Below are 14,757 nucleotides of genomic sequence, written 5' to 3'. Positions count from 1 at the left end.
CACTGCAGTCACTAATGAAGATGATCTAGTTTAACCTCCTGCTCAAACAGGATGAGCTACAGCAGATTTCTGAGGCCAGTGGATAGTCAGGATTTTAATGTATTCAAGGATGGACACTGTACAATCTCTCTGAACAACTCATTCCACTGTTCAAACACAGTAAGTTTTTTTTTCTATGTTTAACTGTGTTTCAATGGGTGTTTATTGCCTTTAGTCATATCAATGAGCACCACTGAAAGAAGACTGGCACTGGCTGCTTTTCGCCCTCCCTTTGGGTATTTATATACATTAATAAGATCACCCTGACCCTTCTGTTTTCAAGGGTGAACAGTCCCAGCTGTCAGACTTCCCTCACAGGAAAGATGCTCCAGTCCCTTCATCATCTTAGTGGCCGTTCACTAAGCTGTCTTTCTTGTACTAGGGAAACCAGAACTGGACACGGGACTCTACGTGAGGCATCACCAATGCTGAGGAGAGAGGAAGGATCACCTCCTTCAACCTGCTGGCCACACTCCTCCTCATGCAGCCCAGGATGCCATTAACCTTTCTGCTGTACTGGGACATTGCTGGCTCATGTTCTTGTTGGGCTTACGAGAAATCTGGAGAGGGGCTTTTTACAAGGGCACATAGTGACAGGATAAGGAAGAGTGGAGGAGCTGAAATGAGGGAGACTTAGATTAGATAGTAGGAAAATATTCTTCACTGTGAGGGTGGTGAGACACTGGAACAGGTTGCCCAGAAAAGCTCTGGTTGGATGGAGCAACTTGGTTTAGTGGAAGGTTTCCCCTGCCCATGCCAGGGAGGTTGGAACTACTTGAGCTTTAAGGTCTCTTCCAACCCAAACCATTCTATGATTCATTCTCTGATGTCCAGCATGACCCATAGGGCATACACAGCCAACTGGTGTATCAGCCTCTCCTCCCAGTTTTGTATTGTCCACAGATTCATTGAGGGTGCACTTTATCCCATCATCCAGGCCAGTACTGAAATTATTGAATAGTATTGGTCACAGTATTTAACCAGCTGGAATTTAAACAATCCCTTTCCTCCTTCCCTGTTAATTTCAAAGTGGTCAGCTCCACGAAGATTTTTAGATGCATAGTTGGCAGCATTTTTTCCATGGACAAGGTTTGTTTGAAGATTTTAGTTTGAGCTTCAGAAAGGTATTTCTATCGTGTTTGTCTTCTGAAGCTGATGGGCTCTCTTGAAGGTGCCAAATTTTTTAGTCATATTTTAAAGCATTAACAGTAGAATCCTTATCTCCCTAAAATTATTAAAGAACTGTGTAAGATGATAGCTATGACTAAGCATTTCCTTTTCACTTTTTTCAAAGAACAGTTTTGATCCCTCCCTTCTTTTTGCCAATTTATTGTCCTTCTGTTTCATTTAAAAGTGGTGTGTAGATTGATGCTACCTAAAAAGCGATTCAGCACTTGAAAAAGTGATTATGCTCTGTATACCAAATGGGGAAAGAATATGTCTGAAGGCAGTAAACCCCACACCTCTTAGCCAAAAATAAATGCCCTGGAGTGTGTAGCACCCGATGATATACATATATATGCTGTTTGTGCTGTGTGCTGTCTATATAATGTTTGTAAACATATTCTCACTGAACAGGGGGTGTTGATTCAGTATTAAATGGGCACATTACATGAATGGAGATGAATTTCTGACCATTGAGGAAAAATGTCCAATATACTCTGTACTTGTTCTGATAAGAAGGAAGACTGAAGGAAACACTGAAGTATCCAACTAGCTGAACTTTTGCAGGCTCTATACTTCAGTGGCAATCTGCTACAACATAGATTTTTTTAGAGCAGCCGAATTCTACTGATTAGGACACATTAGCTAACAGGTGAGAAAACAAGTTGCTTTTAGCTGGGAGCACAAAAAATAACTAGATGCTTAGAGAATCCATGAGCCATGTACAGTACCTTGGACCCTACTTTTTCCTACTACAGCATATAGGATGCATTTAATCTTGCCATAGCAAGATTTCTCCTGTCACAGGAACTGGCCTGGGTTAACGTATGCAAGATGTATGAGATGTAGCAGTGATCTGGACTGTAAGTTATTTTCAGGATAATACAATCAATAAACTCGGGTGGTGAAAACATCCTCACAATTTAGCCACTTCTACCTGGAGTGGTTTCAAAGATCACATACTTTAATCTCTTTATGCTAGTGCAACCAGTTATGTTGATGATGATTTCTGGTTTTTTATGAGTTTTATTTTCCCCTTTTTGAAGTATAATCATGCATCTTTCTCATGACGTAAACCATTCTTAGCAGCATGTGAGCAGACTTCTATTTGACCAAGTTGCTGAGCATTGAAGAAATTTTTAAATATCCAGTGGCAGAAAAGCCATGCATATTTCATGTGGGTACAATTCATTATATGTCTTTTATAATGTGGGATTTTCCAGTGTCTGATGTATCTGCATGAAATTTTTCGTGCTACCGGTGGGATTCCCATTGTACTCTGAGCTCTTGCTCAGCACATGAAAAAGGGGTAGTGGTAATGTTTATGCATGCCAAGGGCATAAATTTGAAGATATTCAAGGATCATACTGGAAGGCCCTGAAAACTGGCTGTAACCCCAGGCCTTTGTCTAATTTAAGATCTTCTATAGCATACTAGAGCTGAGTTAGTAGGAATCCAAAGTCAAACCATGGGATACATGAGGGCCGGTTAGAAAAAACTTTGAATGGATGTGACTAATAAGGGAGTAACAACAAACAGTTGTGAGATATACAGGGACTCGCAAGAATAAAGCAAGGTGCAATCAAAAGAAAATGAGCGAGCTGAAATATATCCAAGAGAGGCTTTGAGAGATAAGATCTGTGGCTCAAACCAGGTTATGGCTGTTGGAAAAAAAAAACAGATTACAAAATAACATTTTTATAATACATCATCAGTGGAAATATATGGTAATTTGAGTTCTAAGACAAATTTTGGTGCTGCCGTGCAACCTTGTGTTCACATTCTGCCTTTGCTTGTGTTTCCACCTACTCACTGTCTAGACTGCTTTGAGCTCTGAGTCCCTGTATTGCTGTGTGAAGTGCCTGCAACAACTAGCTTCTGACTTCAGACAGTGGTCCTGTGAGTTAGTGAAGTATAAATTATTAATAATTCAATTAATATTGCATAGCTAAATTCATACACTTTAGACACTATGCTTCCTGTCTGTAAGGCTTTCAAGTAATGGTATCCCCAGATTACCGAGGAACAAATGGAAGCAGGGAGACAAGCTGATTTGCTCACTGTAGCATAAGAAATCAGTCAACGAAACTGGTTCCCAGCACTATTATGTCAGTGGCAAGTGGCACAGATGTGCTTTTCAGAAGGAACTGCTTCTTTTGTGTGCCTTCTTTGACATGTCTGTTTTACTTTTGGTACAGTCTGAAAAGAGCTGGAAAAATTTCTTCCTTTTTTCTACTCTTCTAATAATACTACATTATTGGTAATGGTGGCTTTTTAAATATATCCTATAAAGAAATCTTGAGTTGTTCCAATAGCATCAGTTTTGGGTCCTCTTTCTCTTTGCCAAAAGAAATCCAGAAGCAAAGCTTTTGTTGGAGGTAGATCATTAACCTACTGTCATCATCTTAGGTCAGATATGTCTTCCAGGTGCATTCTGATACTTTCTAGGAATTAGTTGCAGTTGGAAAAAGAGTTTATGGTAATTGATACTTATTATTTGTGTAAAGCTACATTTATATTGTACTTCTTGTATGTGTGTTTATCTCAGGATAAAAATTAGGCCATGGTAAAGAAAAAAAATCCAAACTACTGTTAAACACAGAGATACATGCAGGGTGAGATTTATCAAAATAATGGAAGCAACCTGATTGAGTATTTGTCATTGCAGCCATTAAAACCTATGTTTCAAGATAACAGTGAGTTAGGAATTGTGGCATTGAGCTGATGAACTTCCTGAAGACTCAAACCTCTAGCCCTTTCAGTAGCCCAGTCTGCTGGAAATGCAAGGGGTTTTGCCTTTACTAAAGATGAACTAAAGTGTCATAAGTGTTTCCTAGTAACTGAGAAGCTACTTTTGTGGTTCAGAGGAGCATGCACAGTCTTTCATTTTCTTTGGATCGGGAACAGACTACAGAGCATAAACTAATAATGAAGACATACATCTTTCAGTCAGTCAGAGGGTGGGCAAAGCCCTTTCCTGGTGAGACTTCTCACCACAGATGAGACTCTAGGTGAAATTTCTGGATACAGTTCTGGCAGACCAGTATTGACCAAGTCTGGAGCTGGGAACAAGATGGTGCCCATCTGGGGGAAGCAGGTAAGCATCAATAGAGATCAGTCACTTTAAGGTACAAGTCTTAAGTAGGAAGGGGAGCTGGTGCTAAGCTGAGCTGAGCTGAGAAGAGGGTGGCAGTTTAGCTTCCCAGACACAAGACAGCAGCAATGCGAGCAGATCTACCCGGGGCTTGTTTTAATCATCCAGTTTTGCCAAATGGAACTTACTTACCTCAAACATAGCAGGATAGCAGCCTAATTGTGTCAAGACTAAAAGTAGACTGGAACTGAGGAGGATATTCTAAATTTTGGGAGATGGATATAGTATAATAATCAGAATATGCATTGTTCAACACAACATAATGCAGATAGTGATGCCATAAGTTGTATTTACTATCTTTAAACTATTAATTTCTTCAAGTACTGTGTTCTACGAGGTACTTTCAAATGTAAGATACCTTTATAAGTCAATCTCCCTTTTATGCAGTATATGTAGTTCATGATGAAGTTTATTTGCTGGGTTGCATCAAACTCAATAGCTGCCTTTGTGCATGTCCCTAAGCAAGCAAGGACTACTTTTCCATGGAAATTCTGCTTAACAAACAGGTGGCAGTAACCTTTTGAAGAATTTTTTGTGGTTGATCATCTTTGTTAACTCAGTAACTCTTTCCTGCAGTCTGATAGAAACACATGTAAAGCGCTGCTCAGTGCCTAAATCTGCTTCCCCAGTCATGTTAGGTAGGCATGAAGATCCTGAATGCATCTGCACTGTAATAGAAATGTTAGAGAAAAAAATGGCAGGAGTAGATTGCCTGCTATCTACTTGCATCAAAAAGCATCAGTAGTTGTTCTCGTAACAAAATGTTAACTGTGTATTGCCAGAACTATGTCTACTGTGTTCACTTAGTAGGAGAGTATATTGCTATTCATGAAGTATAGCAGCAGAGCTGTGATAATTCCTATTGATCATTGTTCATATAAAACTTATTTAATTTTTATTTAACTCCTCCCATTTGCTTACTTTCCTGTTTATCAGTGAACCTAACTATAATGGTACATAAAATCCCAGATTTGTTTGGAGGTTGCTTATTTTACACTTTAATCAGGTGACTGGGTTGAACACCAAATGGTCAGCTTCTATCCTTGAATGTATGATTACAGGTACACTTCTGGGTGCTTTGAGTGGGTGATATGTACACTTTGAAGGCTAAATTTAGTTCACTTGCATAATGCTGGATCACTGTAAGCTTTGACTACTGAGCTTAGATCCTATTATTATTCATTGTTAAAGATTGTAATTATGTTACCAAAACAAAACTTTTTTTTCTGAAGGGAATTAATTTAGCTGAACCCCTTCCAACTCTATGTGAAGCATCATGCATGGTGAAAGCTGGTAGAACAACTGCATTACAGTAATTTTCTCATGGAAATACAGTGTTGGGTTTCTTAATGCACAATGGAACACTTAAATACTGCAGATGGAAAGGTTACCTTGCCAGCAAATGCAGAGTAAACCTATGGTTCATCACACTGTAATCCTGGCAGCAGTTAAAGACAAACTGGAATGGATAAGGTCTCTAATGCACAATTGCATGAAATAAATCTGACAGCCGAAATAGTTTTCAGCTCTTCCCCTTCCCAGGCAAACAGGGAGCCTGAAACAGTAGTTCAGGGAAAATAATCAGGGCATCCAGTTTTATTAAAATGCAGAAAATTATGGGGAATAACAAAGGAAGTATGTAAATATCCAGTGCAAATACCTAATTTGCAATTCCAAACATTTTGTTGATACACTGTAATGGAACAGACAGCACATTATGTCTGATTTATTTTAGATTTTATGGAACAGAAAAAGGAAAGAGACAGGACAAATGTTATGTAAAAATAATGGAAAAAAAGCCAGCGGAATAGTACTAAACATAATTTCTCTTTAAGTGTACTTTTAAAGGTGTCCTTTCTCTGCTTAAAGATAGAAAATACTTTTCAAAAATAAGTGATATTTTAGTCCTAAAAGAGCACAGACATGTTTTTCAGAAAATTATTTATCTGATTTAGAAATGTCCTCACCTAAAGAGACTGTCCTTTCATGCCAGAGAACTAGATTGACCTAATAAGAGTCTTTAAAGATTGTTCATGAATCTTGGCTTCAGACTGAAACACTGAGCACAAGCTCTTATGCATCAAGCTACTCCAGCCATAGATTTTGAATTTATTTGACATACAGCTCACTCACTAACAGAATGTAAAGAGAAACAACCAGAGCACAAGATGCATTCAGTCCTTTAGCTTTCTGCTCAGAAAAACAGGCCCTTGGTTTATTATTACTTTCATGTGTGAAAAGTTAAAACCCTCAATGTGGCCAAGGGAGGCTAAGAAAGGCAGTTGGAAGACTGTTGGTTAAAGAAGCCCTGATAATGCAACATACTTACGCGCTTTCTTTTACATGTTATAGGATAAACACTGCACTTCCTTCATATGCTTCAAATAGTTAATTGTGTTTGCTGCATAATCCAAAACCCCTTGTTCATGTTTAACTACGTAGTCACATGGTCATTCATGAGAGTCTGGCCTGCATCGGGACTGGAGGTTAAAGCTACCAAGGTCTTTTATTTATCGCCTTAGGAAATACCTGCTGTTAAAAACTACTAGGAAATACCTGCTGTTAAAAACTACATTATTAACATCATGCCATAACAAGTCTGCCTCAAGGAAGGTGTGTTCTCCACAAAAATACATGCAAGGAGGGAGAGGTGTTTGTAGGTAGGTTCCCCACTTTCCAGTGTAAAAATTCATGTATACGTGAGCACTGCTCTCTGATGGTTTGGCTGTCCTGTCATTAGACATCACAAGTAATGATTCTGACATTATTACAGACTTCCAACCCAGGCTAGTGTGTATAGTTGTTTTCCGTGGCATACATTAGAAGCTCTGGGTAGTTGAGGCAGTATCTCTTGCAGATGATAGTTGTTGTTTATAATCCTTCAGGCATGATAGAATCACAGCATGTTTAAGTACCTCTGGCCTAATGATTTCAATATGGAAGAGCAATGAGGTTGATACAAAAGTTGAGAATCCTGAAACTTGGAGACAGAAATCCTTCTGCTTTAGGGATGATGTAGAATTGGCTTGCTGCTCAAGTCACAGTCTTACTCAGTACTCATGGTATACCACTGTCGTCTTTAACAGTCATTAGCTAAAACTTTGTTTTCTGGCCTACTAGGTATACAGTGAAGCCCACCACGAGATGATGCAAGTAATAACTAGGGACCACGCACTTGATGCAGTGCTTATCCGGGTACGGACTGCCCATGTTGCCAACTTGTAAGTTGACAAAGTGAGTTAGAAAAGAGCAGAACACATGCAGTGTGAGAAGTGTGAAAGGAGGACATAGGTAGTGCAACCAAATAAAAGGGAAAGCAAGATTGATGCTGAAAATTATCCAGGTAAAGATGAAGCACAATCCGTTATTATAGGGAGGGGAAAGAATGAAAACCAGGACAAGGGAAAAATATTAATAAGAAATGCATTAAAGAGAAGGCTGGAGTACTTCTCTGATGAAGACAGGCTGAGAGTTGGGCATGTTCAGCTTGGAGAAGAAAAGTTACAGGGAGAGCTGATGTCAGTCTTCTGATACCTAAAAGGGGCCTACAGGAAATCTGGAGAAGGACTATTTACAAGGACGTGTAGTGATAGGACAAGGGAGAATGACTTTAAGCTGAAAGAGGGTAGATTTAGATTATACATTAGGACAAAATTCTTCACTATGAGGGTGGTGAGACGCTGGCACAGGTTGCCCAGAGAAGCTGTGGCTGCCCCATCCCTGGACATATTCAGGACAGGTTGGATGAGGCTTTGAGAAACCAGGTCTAGTGGATGGTGTCCCTGCCCATGGCAGCAGGATTGGAACTAGATGATCTTTAAGGTCCCTTCCAACCCTAGCCATTCTGAGTCTACGGTTCCATGAACATTATGGACTGCTTAAAGTTGACTCTTATATTTTATGAGCATCGTAAGTACTACTATTGGACCAGAGCAAAATTTCAGTTATATTCTCACTTTTGGCTAACAGAGCTTTCTGAAGCCTGTGCCAGAGATAATTAAAGAATGGTTCAAATGGCAGTCTCTAAGGGTTTGAAAATGTCTGTGGGAAATAAGCTGTTCATTTGTTCTTTACTGCCATAATGTATTAGAAGTGACACTACTAAAAATGGGCTCATCCTTCTGGTCCAGTAGCCCAATTGAGACATTCGCATTCTGCAGCCCATGATTGCACAATTGTTGGCATCACTTCTCCCCTTCCAGTGGCTTTTCAGAAAGCCCTGTAATATTATGTGGAATCTTTTAGTATCTGTGTTTCACAAGTTAAAATTCTGTAAAGATGTTAAGAGTGAATGAGAAGGATAATCTAAGGCATGACTTCTTAAGCATGATAAGCTTCCCGGACTTCAAGTGTCTTGATTTCAGTTTGTCTTAATGAGTGTTACTTACCTAAAATTAGCCTTCTAAAATGACTGTTAATTTACGTTTTGCACCTTAACATCTTTTCCTTTTATTAGCTGTAGTTTTGAAAGCATTCATTTAGCAAAAATAGATCCTTCATTCATTAAGATACTTCAGCATTTAGAAGTGCCCCATAGTCAGAAATTCTCTATGTTCCTTTTTAGTTCTCCTAGTCTTAAAAAAAAAAAGAAAAGAAAAAAAAAAAGCTGCTGGCGTCCTATATCTGCATGCACAATAGCAAAACTATCTTTGCAAGGCTGACCAGTTCAGTACTTCCAGGCTGGTTACACATCTGTTTGATCAGTGCCTATCTTTCAGAGTCCAATTAGGTCTTCTAGAAGTACACTCTGTAGTCTCCATTAATTACTATTTTGCAGCTTTTAAAAAGAAAAATCTAATATCTTCATTAGAGTTTTTCAGTTGCTGGCTGATTTTTTCCCATTTCCGCTTAATTTTTCTTTAGCTCTAACATAATTTCAGTGTCTCACAACAATTTGTTTCATTTATGGCAGAATTAGTTTTAAATAATCTTGCGATATGGGGAGAGGAAGGTAAGCGTGAAAGATACAAGTCTTTGCAACATAATCTCCACTCTTTGCCTAATTTAACTAATTTAAGATGGAAGTTTCTGTTCACATGTTGGGCAATAGTATTAGAGTAATTAAGTTTTTTTCAGGGGTAAACTGTAATTCAGATCTACAGTGAAGCTAGAAAAGCAGCAAACATGAGGTTTTGCAGTCATGGCAATTTATTTCACAAGCCTGACATTGGGACTATATGCGTTAGATGAAGCATCCTGCTGTCAGTGAATTTTAAACAAAATTGGTAATATTATTTTTCAGCTTAAATTGTAACTTGCTTCTTTTTCTCAAAAAGGTGCTACTCCCACCTGTAATAAGTTTTTGAGTTTTGTGGTGAAAATTTCAGCTATGAGTAGCACAATTTGAAAAAAGTCGAACAACTATTTTTCACTGTGTGAGACTGCAAAAATAAGATAGATAGCCGGACTGTGTTTTGCAACCTGTAGTGAGGCCATGAGGCACTGGTGATAAAATGGAAATGAGCTAATTCCAATACATTACTGAAATTGTTCTATATGTAACTCTGTAAAAGCAATGGTAAAACAGACTTTTCCTGTAATAGATGCCTTTGTTATGATTTCAGATGAGATCTTAAAGTAGCAGATCATGTCTGTATAATTGCATTAGTGTCAGTGTTTTCAGAAAATGATCTGCAGTACACTTCTTTTGTTGTAGAAGAAATTGATGTGGTCTGTGGTTTATTTGGTAAATTATAGGATGGAGACTGGTGAAGGTAAATAAGGGGAAGTGGAAAAGACTTGCTGTCTATTAAAGTCTTATGTGCTGTTGAATTAATCTTAATGTACAGCATAATACAACTGAACCCATTTATCTAAATTTGCATAACTGAGCGAAAATATCAGGTATGGGCAAAACATGATTTCACTCAATTTGCTGGACAGTGGTAGACTATATGAGGTCAGATTATATTACTCCAGTTTCAAAAAGGCATCTGATATTTTCTTTTTCCGATACATGAGGTAGTCTCCCAGGCCCCTCCTGGGTGACAACTCTCCCTGCCTCTCCCCTGCTGTCCTGGGGCAAGAGAGAGTTCCAAGTCCTGTGCATTGGTCACTGCTGGGCAGGGAGCAAGAGAGCACAAGAGCATGAGGGTCTGCCAGGTGCCTACATGTTGCATAGAAAAGTGAGAAACAGGACAGAAACCACCCTGCAAAACTGTAAACCCCTTCTTCCTTCTTCTCCCTTAACTCTAGCAGTATGCTGATTTAGCTTCATCAGCTGAAGAGCCTCTACGCGAACATACTGATTCTCCGCAGGTTGGAGAGTCTGTGGCTTTCTAAAGGACTGCCCCAGAAGGAGTATTTTGACAATCTTTTTTTTTTTTTTTTTTTACTTTTTTTATTATTGTTGCCTGTTTTTTTATATGCTGCTTTTAAAATGCTAAGGGAAAGAAAGCTATTTTTAAAAATACTGATGTGATTTACAGAAAACTCCTCAATAGTCAATTTGGAATGTACTGGTTGTAGCGGAAACATATACATATAAGCTGAACTAAAACTTCAGGGCTAAAGAATTCCAGATACATTGCTGGTTGAAATATTGAACCATGTTCAGTAGAGGATTCACATTTATTTTTCATCATCTTAAACCAAGAAAGTTGAATTCTGTTCCAGAAATGGTTACAAACACATGGTGTTCAAGTTGCCCTCTTGCAGGGTTTGCCACTATTCCCTTTGGATCTCTCTGGCAATGTGTTGAAAGTGTGCTAATGTGTTTACTGCACATCCTGAAAGTGAGATCCCAGCAATTATGGAACACAGGGCCAGCCTTGACTCATGCAGAGTCCCAGGGGCAAAAGACATTTACCCTATTGTTAAATAAGCAATGAAGGTTTAAAAATAACCTTCAGTTTTCTCCCTTGACACAAATACAAAGAGACCATTAATTTCTGACTGCAGTTAGAATAAATGCAGCCTAGAGTAAAAACAGCCCATTTTTCTTCTTTTTTTTCATCTCCCTTCCCTCTCTCCTCCAAGCAATTTACCTGAAAGGCCTTGCACAAGGGCTGCGTAAATCATTCATACTGTAGCTGGGGCCTGGAAGACTCAATACACCAGGAAGAACACTGTGGATTTGATTACAGAGAAAATTAATTTTACATTATATTAAGCCTGTCTATGCAAACAATTGTGTCTTGTTTATTTTGGATCAAATTCACCTTCAATATGAGTACACATATCTGACTTCAGTTATCAGAGACTGAAAGTGAATTTGACTTACTAGATCTTGACTTGCTTAGATCTAGACAAAAAATTGACTTGTTTAGATCTAGATGCCATTTATACATTTAGTCACAAAGGAAAACCTGTGATTGAAGACGGAGGATAGCTCTTCAGTCTCTTGATGGATGCGAATTGCAATGTGTTTGTGCTGGAAACTGGTGTTAGCAGTAAAAAATCTCTCCATGTTTTCTGTTTACGAGAGTTTTCATAGGGCGCTTATATTCAAATCATTACATGAAACATTTTTAAATGCAGTGAAATGGATAACTAATAGAACAAATATTAGCTGTTTAACATACTTGAAGTTCTAGCCTGAAGCTGTCATGACTAACTGCATTTAATTTCAAGCTTAGAGAAACTGAAATACATCTGAAATCAATAAATCATAGAATCTTTCCTTCCTTGTGCAATGAAATCTATGACATTAGTGTTTTGGGAGGACAGAGTTGGACCACCTCTGGTTAAATAGGTATGCAGTAAATACACAAACCCCCCAAAATTTCATGACGCTCCCAGGCATACTGTGTGCTTCTGTAAGATTTCTTACTAGGAAAATATTTCTCAGGCTTTTAATAGCAATAATAAAAAGCTACATTATTTGCTGTAAATGCTTGATATACCTAGTGAATGGATAGCTACCTTTAATTTCTGTGATGTTGTCTTGTGTATGTATCGACACCTGAGATGGCAATCACAGCCTTGATCTTCCTCTTTTCTGTGCTGTAAACACCCCACATAAAATTTTACCACAAATTCTCATCCTGCTGAAGTCGATGGCACAGTCAACTAATTCTGTTAAACAGCACCAGCCCCTACAGAAGTATGCAAAATGTGCTTTCTTGGATATCGATAAAATATTTCATCATGAAAAAATGTATGTTGCATTAACAAGCCCAGCTAGTCAATTTTTTTAAATTTGCATCAGAGTCAAGATTCTTCTTTTTTTTTTTTTTTTTAAGTTTGGGTGCTTTTACGTCTTTCTTGTCTTCTTTTTTATTTATTTATTTATTTTTTATTTTGTTTATGTTTGGAGGTTTTTTTCTTTAAGGGAATAAATCCCAAAGTGTGTAAATGCTAATAAAATCCCATCCAGTCATGGCAAAGCTAAACACTTGTGGGTAGGGATGTTATTTTCCAAATCTGTGATATTTTCTTCTTTCGTGGTTTCCTTTTTGCATTCATTTCCATCAAAGAGAATCAGGTAGACTGTGGTTAATTTTAAGACTCAGACATTCTGCTTTCTGAGGCTTGTGTTGAACACTAGTAGTTATGTATCTGCACAGGGAAGGGTAGAGTTACAAAACATAAGCATTAAAAAATCTGCAAATTACTGGATTTAAGTAATTAAACTACAGATGAAACTTAGAAGTGATAAATGTTAAATAAATGATAGCAAAGTTGGTTTAAAATCATGGAGTGAGAGCATATACAGCTAATGATTTCTTGCCTTTGAAAAGGTCCAGATTAAACAACACTGTCACATTACTGGGGGAATCATTTTCCATTGTTGCAGCAGGAGAGAAGTTGAATTTATGGGTAATAGAATCGTCAAATCATAGAATAGTTAGGGTTGGAAAGGACCTTAAGACCATCAAGTTCCAGCCCCCCTTTCATGGGCAGGGAAACCTCACACTAAACCTTGCCAACCAAGGCTCTGTCCAACCTGGCCTTGAACACTGCCAGGGATGGAGCATTCACGACTTCCCTGGGCAACCCATTCCAGTGCCTCACTACCCTTACAGTAAAGAACTTCTTCCTTATATCCCATCTAAACTTGCCCTGTTTAAGTTTTATCCCCTTACCCCTTGTCCTAACACTACAGTCCCTAGCGAAGAGTCCCTCTCCAGCATCCTTGTAGGCCGCCTTCAGCTACTGGAAGGCTGCTATGAGGTCTCCACGCAGCCTTCTCTTCTCTGGGCTGAACAGCCCCAACTTTCTCAGCCTTCATACAGGAGATGCTCCAGTCCCCTGATCACCCTCATGGCCCGCGCTTGTTCTAACAGTTCCATGACCTTTTTATGTTGAGGACACCAGAACTGCACACAGTGCTCCAAGTGAGGTCTCACAAGAGCAGAGTAGAGGGGCAGGATCACCTCCTTCAACCTGTTGGTTACGCTCCTTTTGATGCAGCCCAGGATATGGTTGGCTTTCTGGACTGCGAGCGCACACTGAAGCCAGCTCATGTTCAGTTTCTCATTGGCCAACACCCCCAAGTCCTTCTCCACAGGGCTGCTCTGAATCTCTTCTTTGCCCAGCCTGTAGCTGTGCCTGGGATTGCTCCAACCCAGCTGTAGGACCTTGCCCTTGCCATGGTTAAACTTCATAAGGTTGGCATCAGCTCACCTCACAAGCATGTCAAGGTCCCTCTGGATGGCATCCCTTCCCTCCAGCATATCAACCGAACCACACAGCCTGGTGTCATTGGCAAACTTGCTGAGGGCGCACTCAATCCCACTGTCCATGTCACCGACAAAGATGTCGAACAAGACCGGTCCCAACACTGATCCCTGAGGGACACCACTTGTTAGTGGTCTCCAGCCGGACGTTGAGCCGTTGACCACAACTCTTTGCATGCAGCCATCCAGCCAGTTCTTTATCCACCAAGTGGTCCATCTATCAAATTGATGTCTCACCAATTTAGAGACAAGGATGTTGTGTGGGACAGTGTAAGAGAGAAATCTGCATAAAGCTTTTTAAGTATACCATGAACACACAGTTTGTTATTAAAGAAACTCATAGCTGATCTGACTTCTCTACAATACTGACACAGGAAAAATGCTTAGCAAAAGCATTTTTAGGTATTGAAAACGAGACATTTTCTAAGTCATACAGGTGTGTATCGGGCCACTATTCAGTTCAGACCAGAACTCTTGTAAGTAGCGCGTGTTCTGAACTAACAGAACTAACCTTTTCTCAGATGTTGTCATGAGGAAAGTCTGTTTGATGGTGGTCCCTAAAAATGCCAGTACTGGATCCTCACTTTGTTTTGGTGTCTTCAGCACAGTTAGCTAAGGCGGTAATATTACAATATGTGCTTTGTGGTAAAAACTTCAAGACATCATAAAAAAGATAACTTAAGAACAAACTGTTTTCATTGCCGATGTTACATTACAGAGTAACAAATCTGTTGGGCATACGTCTTTGTAAGATATTTTTTCCTCTTTGTTTCTCTGTAC

At 39.1% G+C, this 14,757-nt stretch overlaps 1 protein-coding gene across 1 annotated transcript in view; it reads left to right on the top strand.

The window, feature by feature from the left end:
* TRPM3 (transient receptor potential cation channel subfamily M member 3) overlaps window positions 1–14,757 on the top strand; it is a 256,280-nt gene that overhangs the window by 83,395 nt on the left and 158,128 nt on the right. The gene's annotated exons all lie outside the window — the stretch shown is intronic.

Source organism: Lathamus discolor, chromosome Z (assembly GCF_037157495.1).
Source record: "Lathamus discolor isolate bLatDis1 chromosome Z, bLatDis1.hap1, whole genome shotgun sequence".
Classification (NCBI taxonomy): domain Eukaryota; kingdom Metazoa; phylum Chordata; class Aves; order Psittaciformes; family Psittacidae; genus Lathamus; species Lathamus discolor.
The sequence above is the reverse complement of the archived record's forward strand: the minus strand, read 5'-3'. Positions and strand labels throughout refer to the sequence as shown.